This window comes from Alexandromys fortis, unplaced genomic scaffold (assembly GCF_014885135.2).
Source record: "Alexandromys fortis isolate MF-2015 unplaced genomic scaffold, M_Fortis_MF-2015_v1.1 scaffold_35, whole genome shotgun sequence".
In the NCBI taxonomy this organism is placed as follows: Eukaryota; Metazoa; Chordata; class Mammalia; order Rodentia; family Cricetidae; genus Alexandromys; species Alexandromys fortis.
Window position 1 is genome coordinate 9,582,792 of NW_026067913.1, and position 12,245 is coordinate 9,595,036.

Consider the following 12,245-nt stretch of genomic DNA (forward strand, 5'->3'; position numbering starts at 1 on the left):
GCCAGCATCAGTTGGAAACCAGTCAGGCCTTGCCCTGGAGCCCGGAGCACTGCCGCTAGGTTGCTGGGCTTTCCGAGCAGATCTCTTTGTTGACACCCATTCTTACTTATGAATCTTGAGGAAATTTTACAGGATCTGGATGTTGGTAGTTCATGCCTGGAATGTCAGGAGACCTGACTAGCTTGGAACTCACTACATAGACCAGACTGGCCACAAACTCAGAGACCCACCTGCCTGCCAAGTGTTGGTACTGAAGGCCTGTGCCACAACGTGCAGCTGGTTCGCAGGTTTAGGCAAGGTGAAAACGTATTGTGTACATAGGAGGCTTTTGTTAATTTGTTTAGAATGATTATGAATGCATACAGTGTTCTGCCTGCATGTATGCCTGCAGGCCAGAAGAGGGCGCCAGATCTCATTACAGATGGTTGTGAGCCACCATGTGGTTGCTGGGAATTGAACTCAGGACCTCTGGAAGATCAGTCAGTGTCCTTAACCACTGAGCCGTCTCTCCAGCTATATATAGGTTTTTACTGAAGTCTAAATCTGTATTGCTCAGAAGCCAGTCTTGGCAGCAAGCAGAGAGCCTATCTTTAGCTGCCTCACTCAGTGGTTCTATTCCAAGATTAAAACACAAACACCCCTGTGTTGTCTTTCTATGCCTGATAACCACGGTACGGTGCTGCGGCTCCTTAGGGCACCACCCTACCCTCTGAGTTTCACTGTTCTCATCTACTGACTTAGTTAGGGTTCCTGCTGCTGTGAAGACACACCATGACCATGACAACTCTTAGAGGGGAAAACATTTCATTGAGGCGGCAGCTCACAGGTGCAGAGGTTCCATCCATGACCATCATGGGGAGCACGACGGCATCCCAACAGACAAGGTGCTGGCTACATCTTGATCAGAAGGCAACGAACAGGAAGTCACTTGTAACACTGGGAATAGCTGGAGCATAGAACTTCCTCCAACAAGGCTGTACCTACTCCAACAAAGCCACACCTCCTAATTGTGCCACTTCCTGTGAGCTCATAGGGGCCAAGTACATTCAAACCATTACATCAACAAAACATTTTTCCATGTCCCTATTTAGTAGTGAGGGTCTCTTGAGACAGGGCATCTGAGAACACTCGGCATCACACTGAAAACTTCCTCTCCCACTGCTGTGAACTCAGTTATCTGACCTGGGCTGTACTGAGGATCTCAGAGCCCCGTTGATGAACATGCCTGAGAGCAAAAATGACCTGGAGAGTCAGTGCCATCCCACCCCCACAAGAGACATGTCTGAATCCAGAGATGCCTGGCACAGCACACTGCTGAACCCTTCCTATACATACAGCTCCAATAAAGCTTAACTTATAAACTAGACTCTGAGCTATTAGCAATAAAGTAGACCATTTATAATAATGTAATGGTCACTGAAAGTGGATAAATCGTTTCTGTAGAGTCAAAGGGATGAGTCAGCAGGTAAGGCACTTGCCACCAAGCCTGGTGTCATGGGTTTCATCCCCTGGAACCTATAGAGTAGAAGAAAAGAATGAACTCCTGAGACTTGTCATCTGACCTCCACAAGTGACCATGATACATGTATATACACAATAAATGAGTGTAAAAAGGATTTTTAAAATGTTCATTACGTGGTGATTTATGTCTTTAGTTCCAGCACTTGAGAGAAAGAGACAGGCAGACCTCTGTGAATTCAAGGCTACGTAGTGAAACCCTACTTTTAAAAATAAAAAAGCCAGTGCTCGCTTCGGCAGCACATATACTAAAATTGGAACGATACAGAGAAGATTAGCATGGCCCCTGCGCAAGGATGACACGCAAATTCGTGAAGCGTTCCATATTTTTACAAATAAACTTGAGGCAAGTTCTGTTAAAAAAAAAAAAAGCCATAAATAAAAAAACAAATATTTTGTAAATGCCTTAACTTCAAAAATTAAAAGTCAAAAGATATGTTACTTTGAAGAAGAGGTTTTGCTTTTGTTTCCACAGAAAATGAGAGGCTATGGATTCATTTTGAGTTAAGAAAAATCAGGTTTGATCAAGGAAGACCCCCTGAGAAATCTCTGGTAGGAGTGGATGGCCCAGATGTCTGAGTTCTACATCCAGAACAGGTTCAAGACTGCTGCCTGAGATTATCAAGCCTCACAGGATACTCCAGTCCTGACTTGATGATAATTCTGAATTTTCTTTAGGTCCCCATAAGATTATCAGCGCCCCCAACCAACAGGAGTTAGCCTGGAAAACTATGCCCTCACTCCCAAAAAATAGACTATGGATATTTTCCTTTGTTTAGAATGTTGGTTACAAGTTGTTATGGATAATGGTCAGGAGAAAAGCTAAACAAAGGAGATTAGATTCAGAGTTCTTGTTCCTTAAAAAAAAAAAGTGGGGAGTGGGTGGGGAGTGCTTTGGGACAATGGTTTGTACCCTGTCAATTGTATTCTAATAAAATGCTGATTGGCCAGTAGCCAGGCAGGAAGTATAGGCGGGACAACCAGGCGGCAAGTAGAGGTGGGGAAATGAGAATTCTAGGAAGAAGAAAGTTATTATTGTCGTTGTGACCCAGCCTACACCATGTAGCTGCCAAAAAAGATAGATGCCCCGGAACCTTAAGGGTAAACCACGAGCCTCGTGGTAAAATGCAAAATAATAGGAATGGATTAATGGATCTAAGAGTTAGTTACTAAGAATCCTAAGCTAACACACCAACCAGTTTTAATTAATATAGTTTCTGTGTGATTATTTCGGGTCTGAGCAGCCGAGAAATGAATAAGTAGCCTCTGCCTACACAAGAGCTCGTTCCAAGACAGGCTCCAAAGCTAAAGCAAAACCCTGTCTTGCAAAACAGAAACAAAAGACAAAACAAACCAAAAAACAAACAGCAACNGATTATTTCGGGTCTGAGCAGCCGAGAAATGAATAAGTAGCCTCTGCCTACACAAGAGCTCGTTCCAAGACAGGCTCCAAAGCTACAGAGAAACCCTGTCTGGGGGGAAAAAAAGAGAAAGGAAGGAAGGAAGGAAGGAAGAAAAAGAAAAGGAAAGAAGGAGGAGCAGAAGAAAACTGGTTGACTATAAGTGGACCTGCCAGGGAGCCGGCAGGCAGCATCCTCCACGATTTCTGCTGTGTTTCTTTGGGCATGAAGTGAATTCCTTGGTTGGAGGTAACATGTGGACCAGTATGCCGCCAGCCTTCAGTTTGTCCCTGATGGACTGTGATCTGGGATTACAAACTGAAATCAACCCCTTCCTCCCCTAAACTGCTTCTCACAGCATGAGAATGAAACTGAATGGTGGTGCAGCCTTTGCCCACCCTGCATAATTATTGCCCTGGGTTCAACCTTCAGTGACAGAAAGAAAGGGGGGGAGGAAGGGAGGGAGGGAGGGAGGGAGGGAGGGAGGGAGGGAGGAAGGAAGGAAGGAAGGAAGGAAGGAAGGAAGGAAGGAAGGAGTAAATAAAGTGAACCCCCCACCACCAAGACACTGCCAACCTCAACAAAAACAAGGACAGGAAGCAACCTGAAGATCTGCTGCATCCATGAGATGCCCGAGGAGACGGGGGATAGATGTAAAGTGGCTCCCTGGGCGGGATAGGCTAGGACCTGCATAAAGCATGGGTTCAAAGGTGGTGAGGGCGCTATAGTAGCGTGAGATGTTAGCGGTGGGGCGAGCAGTATATAAAAACCTTCACAATTTTCTTTTTTATTCTATGTGCACTGGTGTTATTTTGTCTGCATGTGTGTCTGTGTGAGCATGTCAGATCTTGGAGTTACAGACAGTTGTGAGCTGGTATGTGGGTGCTGGGAATTGGACCCAGACCCACTGGTGTTTGGCCAAATCCACGAAGTCCCCCAAACGCCAACAAGGAGACCGAGTTCCGCATGTAAAAGCAAAAGAGCCTTTATTTTAGGTAAGTTTGCAAACTTGGTCTCTCCGTATGTCCAACGTATTGGAATAAACTGGAGAGCCCCGAGCTCCGTTAGAATTGGGTTTTTATGGTAGTAAAGGAGGGATGAGGGGTTTCTGAGGTTCAGGACCCCTGATTGTCTAGGGGTGTCTGGTGAGTGTGTGCTGGCAGGTGGTCCTACCTACAGCGGTTGGAACGTTAGGCATTTCCTTTGGATGGTTCTTGGGTGGTGCTCAGGTAATCTCAGCTTGTTCTTCCTGCAGCCAGGTATGGCTTCAGGGTAAACTACTGAGACTCAGGCCTCTTTTTAAACGGAGTCCTACTCTGGCAGGTGATAATGGTTAGAAGTAAAGAACTTCCTTCAGGTGGTCTGTTCCTATTTAGCTTATCATGGCTGGCTCCTACAACTGGAAGAGCAACCAGTAGTCTTAACTGCTGAGCCATCTCTCTAGCCCCCCCTACAACTTTCTTTTTCTGCAGCACTAGGAAGAGAGGGTAGTGTACATGCTGGCTCTGCCGCTGAGCTACATCCCAGCTCCTTTCCATTTTGAGAAACAGTCTCCTTAAGTTGCCTAAACTGGCCTTGAATTTACAATAGTCCTTGCCTCTGACCCCAGAGTAACTGGGGTTTCAGAAGTGTGATGTCAGGCCAGCTTCTGTACGGCCTTTCTGTAGACCGAAAACTATTCTAAATTGAAAAGCTTGGGGTTTTGTTTGTTTGTTTGACTGGTTGGTTGGTTGGTTTTTTGAGACAGGGTTTCTCTGTAGCTTTGGAGCCTGTCCTAAAACTCACTCTGTGGACCAAGCTGATCTTGAACTCAACAAAGATCTGCCTGTCTCTGCCTCCTGAGTGCTGGGATTAAAGGCATGTGCCAGCACCGCCCAGTAAAACACTTGGTTTTTGGAGTGCTGGCTCAGCACACAGGTTATATTCTGCTGCCCTTTCACCTCACCCGTCATTTCCCACCCCACCCCCAACTCCACACACACACACACACACACACACACCAGCGCTAGGGAGCAAACTCAGGGCCTGGCTAAGCAAGCGCTCTACCCCTGAGCTACACGCCAGACCCTGTTTGCTTGTGATAGCCCGTCCCGAACTCACTGTTTTTGTCTGCTGTTGGTAGCTTTTTGAAACAAAATCTTGTGTAGCCCAGGTGAGCCTCGACCTCACTGAGGACTCCGAACTCTTGATCTTCCTGCTTTACCCAGCAGCACTGGGACTGCAGGAATCTGCCACCACACCCAACTCCACAATCCCATTCTTTCAGTACTGCCCTAAAGTCAGCGCCCGGTCCAGGCACCCACCCCAAGCAGAAAAGCTGCCTGCTAAGTTTGCTGATTGACATCATCACATGGATTGGCAAAGTAGGTCAACTCAGTTTCTGTTCACCCGCATTGTCAGGACGGGTGACCTATTTCAGGTCAGCAGCAGGAAAAGGTGTGGTGGGATGGAAAAGGAGGTACCCCGCTTCCACTGGAGGAGTAACACCCCAAACAAGTGTCAGAACACCTAGTCACTTCCAGTTTGTTTACACCGCTGTCCTCAAATGGATCGCTTCCTCGGGCTTCCTCCCAAACCAAGGCGACCAGTGCCACGGCATGATAAAAAGTATGTGTTCCCAACCCCTGGCTGCCAACAGGCGTCCTCCCAGTTTAATCCCCAGCAGGTCACGTGTCTTGGGTCTTGCCTGTTCCCTCAGCGTACGTGGCGCTGTGCCTCTCCAGGCTAACAGCCCAAACACACGCACAACCTCAGAGAGACACAGCGGTGCTCAGCAAAGGGATGGTAAAGAACCGTGCATAACAGATTAGTGATCCCTAGGAATCCAGGCTGCTTTGTGAAATCTGTGTCCAGAGGAGAAAACTGACAAAGAAAACATCAAGCCACAGATCTGGAGGGACAAAGGGTACTGCTGGGCTCCCCTGCAGACCTCAGAAAACACGTGCACATGAATGTCAGGTGATAACCATGTCTCCTTATGCGGTCATGATGGCATGGGGGGTGTCTCCATGGTTACCTTTTTTTTCTCTTGTCAGAAGAACTAGAATGCTTTTCTATTGACCATGTTTTTCCTCTGAGGACGGGAAAATAATACTTCCTTGTCTTTGGTGTTGACGCCCTCCACCATATTCCTTTGTGGCGTTGCTCGGCCGGCAGTCTTTGCACAATCCTGTTTGCTTACCCGCTGCTGTTACTCACTGAGCTGCCTGCTCCCTGCTCACACTGTTTTGTTCTGAGTCCAGAAACAGACTTCATTTCACCGTTGCCTAATGAGTACCTGAGTGAGATCCATCACTAATTAGGGGTGACTGTATCTGTGATAAACATGTCCCTGAATGTCGAAAGCAACCAGGGCAGAGCTGTGAGCCCCTGTTCTGTACAGTGCTACACTGGAATACAAGAACGTTCCAGCATTATAAAGAATGTGAACCCTACCACCCTGGGATCTGGCCTCTAGACCTAGGTCTGTTGATGACAGTTTGTGCTAGCATGGGCAAGTGGGCCTCCTGGCTTGTAGTTTCTTCCCTGCAGAAGGGTTGAAGGCTGGCCAATCATCTCAGGTCCCTAAGGCTCCTAGTTTTAGCACTAAAAGGTCTGTGTGTTCCAAGGGCCTTCTCAGTTCCAGCTAAGCTTGCTCGGGGCAGTTTATGCACTGGGTCCCAGACAAGCAGAGAATCTTTCTGGTTCTGACTCTTGAGAATCTAAACCACAGATGTTTCTCCAGGCAAGCTGCGCAAGGCTTTGAGAGGTGAGCTGAGTCACAGGGAGGATGTTTGGTGGCTGTATGCAAAAATCTTGGAAGATGTCCTGCCCCATGACCTCTGACTCACCTGGGGCAGGACACAGACTGTCATTAACATCTTACAGGAAGAGATCAGTGAAGAAGGAAATGCTCAGGCCAAAAGGGCCCTTGGGTTTTCCAATAGAAAAGGAATTCAAAAACAATCCACTAAAATGCTTGTAAGAAAGGCGACTGCTGGCCTCCTTGCAAGAGATCCAATAACCTCGGAGGCTCATCTTCAACTGGCTGGTATCGTGGCCTCCATCCCCAGGAAGGCTCCTTTCCCTGTTTAGACTGTACTCAAATGGCTCAGTGGTTAGATCCAGACACAGACGTCAGCACAAGAGATCTCTAATGGAGGCCGAAGAAACCAGACAGGCAAGTGAGCGTCGGCCGCAGTGTTGACAACTGAATCGTTGTCCCGTTGACAAGACCTTCGGCATCCAGCTCTCCGGGTGCGTTGACTCAAGCGGCAAGACAGCTGAAGTCAAGTTTTGAGCAGATTGTCTACTCTAGAAGGAGGTACGGAGCTGCCAGCTGGCTCTTCGTTGGCTGGAAGAAATATGGCTTGCCTCAGATTCATATTTAATTTAAGAGCAAACTTCATAATCATCTTTTTCATTTTCTTTGTGCCTGATCTAATTTTGGCCTTCTGCTTAAGTCAACTCCTATTTCAATCTCACCTCATAGAATAAATCTGGCCCAATTGGCTCCTCAGAAGGTCCTTCAGCAGCTGGATCCAAAACAGCCCCACTATTGAGCAGCAGCGACAGAACGCTCAGGGAGAAAGTCAAGAGAGAGAGATTAACACCAGCTATTTAAGGAACCAAGTAGCAAATCAAAGAACTTTTGAAACTCAGCAAATTAAAGTGCAGCTATTTCAAGTCTCTTCCCATTCCCTGACCAATGTGAGACACAGTTTAAAAAAAAAAAAAAAAAGCAAGTCAGACTGGTTCAAATACACAGTAAAATCGAGCCAAACTGGTTTCAGAAGCAAGCAGACCCAGTCACAATATTGTCCCCAAGCAGATTTTCCTCACCTCCTTTTCTGTGAGCTCAGTGTTAACAAAATCTCATGCTGCTAGCAGAGGGAGCATTAGCCACCAAAGTCCACGAGTTAATTGGCTGGAGACCAATTATGACTCAAATGAAAAGTCTTGTTTACCCACAACCAAGAGTTAGTCCAGAGGATTCTAGACGGTTCCTTCTTTGGTCAGCACAGGAGAGACGGGCTGAAGAAGCATGCTGTAGGCATTGAGCATATTCCGTGTCCCCTAATGGACTGTGAACATATTAAAAGGAACCGTGTTCACAGGCTCTGCATACCCAGGCTGCCAAGGTTCTCATCTTTGGCAAGATCGTGCTACCTTGTGCTACCCTTGAGCTTCTCATGCCTCCCCTGTGGTGATGAGAAAGCATCTTTAAACCCCTCTTCAGAGCCAGGAGGTGGTGGCTGTGCACACCTTTAATCCCAGCACTCGGGAGGCAGAGGCAGGCGGATCTCTGTGAGTTCGAGGTCGGCCTGGTCTACAGAGTGAGTTCCAGGACAGTCAGGACTATGAACAGAGAAACTTTATCTTGAAAAACAGAAACAAAACAAAAACACTTGTTCAGTCAAGTTTCTGACAGAAAGATAGAGGACTGAGCAGCCCTGGTGGGGAGGGGCTCACCAGATCCACGCCTGGGTTTGTGCTGTTCACATTTCCCTCTGAGGTACGCTGATTCCTGCCCATCTGGTCTTCCTGAAAGACGGAGACTGTGGAGAATAAGCTCTTGAAAAGTCTTGGTTTTGCCGGGCGGTGGTGGCGCACGCCTTTAATCCCAGCACTCGGGAGGCAGAGGCAGGCGGATCTCTGTGAGTTCGAGACCAGCCTGGTCTACAAGAGCTAGTTCCAGGACAGGCTCCAGAACCACAGAGAAACCCTGTCTCGAAAAACCAAAAAAAAAAAAAAAAAAAAGAAAAGTCTTGGTTTTTTCAGCACATGGATTGTTTATTTGAGATGTCTCACGTTACGCAGGCTGCCTTTGAATTCTCCATCTTCCTGGCTCCCCTTCCAAGCACTGGGCTTACAAGTACCAGTGGACCTGGCTCCATCTAGAAGCCCTGAACCCAGTAGGCCACTGCGTCACCCAGAGCTGGAAACAGTAGGTTTGGGTTCCTTGAGCTGGTCTCTCTACAGTGAATTTGTACTTTTCCCTTTCTTTGGTTTTCTCTGAATTCAGGGTTGCTCCGAGGCTCTTTTTGTTTGTTTGTCTGTTTTTTTGGTTTTTCTAGACAGGGTTTCTCTGTAGCTTTGGAGCCTGTCCTGGAACTAGCTCTTGTAGACCAGGCTGGCCTCGAACTCACAGAGATCTGCCTGCCTCTGCCACCACTGCCAGGCAAGGCTCTATTTTGTAATGAATCATGTAACTGACCCTGACATTGTTCATCCACCCTTTACCGGAGCTATTTCTACATTTCATTGGTAGGTTTGTTCATCTGAGAAAGGTGTTTGAGTCTAGAGCTCTCTTTCTAAGACTCCAGAGGCTGTAAACCTGGAGCATGTTTTAAAAGCAGATGTTAATCTGGGTAGCAGGAAAAGGTTGGGACCATCCTGGGCAGTTTCACATGACAGCCTTCCTTGTTCAACTCTCATCCTCCTGTGTTTACGCCTACATGGGTCTTACACACTGAAGTCAGGGAGGAGGGCCCCATGGAGGTTTTCTCTCTCTGCCTTCCTAGCCGGCTTTAGATACACCCTCCACATCGCTCGTGTTTTGGTATACAGAATTTAGGTCTTTCTTTTCCAAGGAGTAGTTTCGTCACCACGGTATATACTACCTAGTCTTTTGACCAGTAAGTGGACCAGCAACAATAACAAAAAGACAAATCAATATGTCTAAAACGTTTTTTTTTTTCAGATGTAATGAACAGGGGTGGGAGAGGGTGAGGTGGCTCAGTGGATAAAGGCGCTTGCTACCAAGTCTGAGGACCTGAGTTCAGTTCCCAGAACCCATATAGTGGGAGGAGAGAGTCACCTCCAAGTGACCTCCTTACATGTCTCCCTGATCCCCCCCAAATAAATCAATAAGTATATATTTTTAAAAGGATATGCATGTGTGCTGTTTCTTAGATCATTCTATTTTTGTCTTTTGTGTTCTCTTTAATTTTCTCTTTTCTCTCTCTCTCTCTCTCTCTCTCTCTCTCTCTCTCTCTCTCTCTCTCTCTTTTTGAGACTGTGTTGCTCTGTTTTACAGTCCTTGGTGCTGTGGAGTAGGCGGCTCCCGCCCGCATATTCCTCCTCAAGGCTGGGAAAAGTGTGAGCCACCATGCCCGGCTTTCTCTTGTCTCTCTCTTACCTTGTGGTTTCTTTCACCCATTTTTCCTTTTTTCACCAGGGGCATGGCCAAGGCTTACCCACCACACCAGGCAGATGCTCCAGCACTGAGCTGTATCCTCAACCACTTTTTAATTCTTTTTTATTTTTTTATTTATTTTATGCATTTGAGTGTTTTGCTCCTATGTATGTCTGTGCAACACGTGTGCATGCCTGGCACAGAAAAGGGCGCTGTACTCCCCAGAACTGGAGTTCTAGACGGTTGTGGGCCAACATGTGTGTGGTGGGCATCAAGCCCTGGCCCTCTGTAAAGAACTGCTGAGCTGTCTCTCCAGGCCTTAATTGTTGATGGTTTTTTTTTTTTTTTTTTTTTTGAAACAGAGTTTCTCTGTGTAACCCTGGCTATCTTGGGGCTCACTCTGTAGACCAGGCTGGCCTCAAACTCAGAGATCCACCTGCCTCTGCTGCTGTGAGCCAATATCGCCCAACTTTCAGCCCCTAATTATGTTATTTTGATATCGAGACCTGATAACTTATGTAGCCTGACCTTACTCTGTAGCCCAAGTGGTCCTCAACTTTTGATCCCCTGCCTTAACTACTCGAGCAGCTGCGAGTACCATCGGGCCTGTCCTTCCTCTTACTTCTACCTTGCTTTGCTTACCTTTCCTTCTCTTTTTCTTTCATCCGAGCTCTTTTGTGTGGGGAAAAAAAATAAGGGTATGCTTCTGTGTTCAGAGGAGCAGCCTTCAAAAGAATAGTGTTAGGAAAACTCGACTCTGGAAAGCAGAGGGGTGGGGGTGGGTGTCGGCTGCTCTGTTCAAGGCTGATTCTCAGGGCCCTGCCCTGGAGAGCTATCCAGCCCCCTTTCCCTGTCTCCTTAGTGGTAACTAGGTGGCAGGTGACAGTAGAGCTTCTGTTTCTCAGGGATATTGTTCAAAGTCTTCATAGCCATGCCTGGCACATGGGAACTGTCCGTTGTTGGGACCATTTGGAGTCCTGGCCTCCAGCTGCTCTTCCCTGTTAGAGATCTTTACTTTCCTTCTGATTTGAGTTACCGAAAGCTGTGTCAAAGTTGTTTACCAGCTCTGCTTCACAAGAACGTGTTGCCTTGGCCTTGAGGATCAGAGGACGAGGTTTGCACCTGTTGGCCCACCTGACTGTGGGGTATATAAGCCTCCGTGGTGCTATTGAATAAAGGGCTTCTTACCAGTAACTAGAGGTCTGTGTCTCTGTCTCTGTGTGTCTTTACGTGTTTCAACCTCCAGCCCCTTGCCCGAAGCTCGCGAGCTGTTTGGTAGCACATAGAGCGTAGATGGGCATTGTGCGCTGCAGTCCGTATATTTTAGTTCTCTTTTTCTAAGTGCATGGCTACTTTCTTTTCATCGATGTGTTTATACTTTTTAAAAAATACTATTTATTATGTATACATTGTTCTGTCTGCGTGGATGCCTGTATAAATAATAAATAAATAAATTTTAAAAAATAAAATAAATAAAAGGTAAATGCAAAAACAATAAAATTATATCGGGGCGGTGGTGGCCCTTTCCTTTAATCTCAGCTCTCAGATCTGAGAGGCCAGCAGATCTCTGTGAGTTGGCCACCCTGGTCTGCAAAGTGAGTTCTCCAGAACAGCCAAGACTACACAGACAAACCCTGTCTTGAAAATCAAAAAAAGAAAATCATACTAATTCTTTAAGTCTGTCTTTAATGGATAGAAATGTTCGTGAAATTTAATCCTAGCACGGTGGCAGACGTGACACCAGCACTAGGGAGGTAGAGACCGGAGGAAAAGAAGTTCAAGGCCATCACCAACTATACAGAGTTTAAGTCAGGCCAGGAGAGATGGCTCAGCAGTTAAGAACACTGGCTCCTCTTCCAGAGGACCTGGGTTCAATTCCCAGCACCCACATGGCAGCTCACAGCTGTCTGGAACTCCAGTTCCAGAGGATCTGCCACCCTCACACAGGCAGACATGCAGACAACACACTGATGCGCATAAAATAAATAACTGTTTTGGAAATATAGTTTAAGACCAGCCTGGGCTAAAGGAGAACCAGTCTCGAAGAAGGAAGAAGAGGAGGAGCAGGAAAAGGAAAAGCCCCTAATGTTAAGGGTCAGCTTCAGCTTCAGCACTGAGTCAGTTTGGGAGACTCTTAAGGAAGCCCGTGCCTTTGTGTATCCCGTGCCCTTTCCCAGTGGACTGCGTGCATGTCCCACGCATGTGTGGAT

At 46.9% G+C, this 12,245-nt stretch overlaps 1 non-coding gene across 1 annotated transcript; it reads left to right on the forward strand.

Moving 5' to 3' along the window:
- Positions 1–1,742: 1,742 nt before the first annotated feature.
- LOC126499634 (U6 spliceosomal RNA) lies at positions 1,743–1,849 on the forward strand. Its single transcript, XR_007591130.1, has one exon. It is a non-coding gene; the product is annotated as a U6 spliceosomal RNA (small nuclear RNA).
- The last annotated feature ends 10,396 nt before the right edge of the window (positions 1,850–12,245 follow it).